This window comes from Centruroides sculpturatus, unplaced genomic scaffold (genome assembly GCF_000671375.1).
Source record: "Centruroides sculpturatus isolate CEXI.00-Female unplaced genomic scaffold, Cexi_2.0 scaffold1786, whole genome shotgun sequence".
NCBI classification, from domain to species: domain Eukaryota; kingdom Metazoa; phylum Arthropoda; class Arachnida; order Scorpiones; family Buthidae; genus Centruroides; species Centruroides sculpturatus.
The window spans coordinates 2439-3908 of NW_019386010.1; positions in this window are offsets into that span (position 1 = coordinate 2439).

The following is a 1470-nucleotide window of genomic DNA, read 5'->3' on the forward strand; positions in this document are numbered from 1 at the left end:
TAGTTGATATGCAACTTGTTTTGACATTTTTGATAGTTTAAAATTATTATACTTTTTATATTATTTTAAGAACTGCATCTTGTTAAGTGCACTTGATATAATTAGCATTTTGAGAGATTTACTTTTGAATATATTATTTTAACATATATGAATGTCCCAAAGCCCAATATTTTAGTAATAAGCCAAACAATTGCCGGATTAAATCGTTCGACTTATTAATAGTAGCAGCAAAGTTGCTCAATTTAAACTGGCAATTACTTGGCTTATTATTTTAATCAAGTTTCTGTTGTTTATTTGTGTTTTCAATTTTTGAATATTTGGGTATCCAGTGATGGTCTATAAATAGGCTGAAAACATTAATTTCCAGTAATCTGTTTACTCTGGTGTTGATGTTTTAAATTAAATGAATAATACAATTGTTTAAACCTAATTAAAAGAAAATTTAAGAGAGCATTACATTACTTTAAAGGAAAGGATTTTAATGCTTAAAATGATGTGTTTATGGTTCAAAATTATAAGTTCAAATCATTAAAAAATTTCAGAAATAAATAGTCAATCACTTAGCAAAAGATCGTGATTTTCATATGCAGAGTGACAAGTTATAAAATCAATAAAAATAACTGAATAATGTTTTCTTAAGGTCAGGAGTGCTTGGTTATTTCTTATTTTACATAAATTTAAAATAAATTCTCTTCTGCAAAACTTTTTATTAACATATAAAGATTAATTCATGTAACAAGTATTAATTGTTTAATGACTTATTATTTTTAGTGTTTGCTGGTTAAAAAATTTGAAGTTTCTGAAAATTAGAAAGAACATACATGAATTTTAACAGTAATAAAAGCAAATTGGAAATTAAACATATATAATCTGTTATGTATATGGAATATGCCAAGGCAGAATATATTTTTAATTTGTTAAGATACTCGCATGTGAATTATATTTAATTTTTTTGTAACACTTTGAATATATTTGATGTAGATTAGCTCTAATGAATCTATTTTACTGTTTAATTTCAAATAATTAGAACTGAAATTATGCCCAATTCCATTATTGCCATAGTGGTGCTCCTTCCTGCCATTCTGACCATCAAACTTACCCTCATCCTCTGTAAAAAAACTTAGGAAAATAACTCAAGTTGACATTCTTTCATTGATTTTGATTATTTTTCCATTTTATATTATTAATACAAAGATTTTAAATTAAATTTCAGTCAGGACTGACATAATTTATTTCCAATAAAATGGTACCTAAGTGAAGAGCATCTTTTATAGGCAAGAAAGAAATGGGAAAATTATAATGTCTACTTAATTTACATGCAGGAATGAATACCTAATATATTTTACTGGGCACAACTAGTGTTTTATAAAACATAATGACCCAAATTTGTATGTGAACTAAGCAGTTTCATTTACAGTTTTAATAATATATATATGCAATCAAAATTATATATATATATGGATGGGCAGT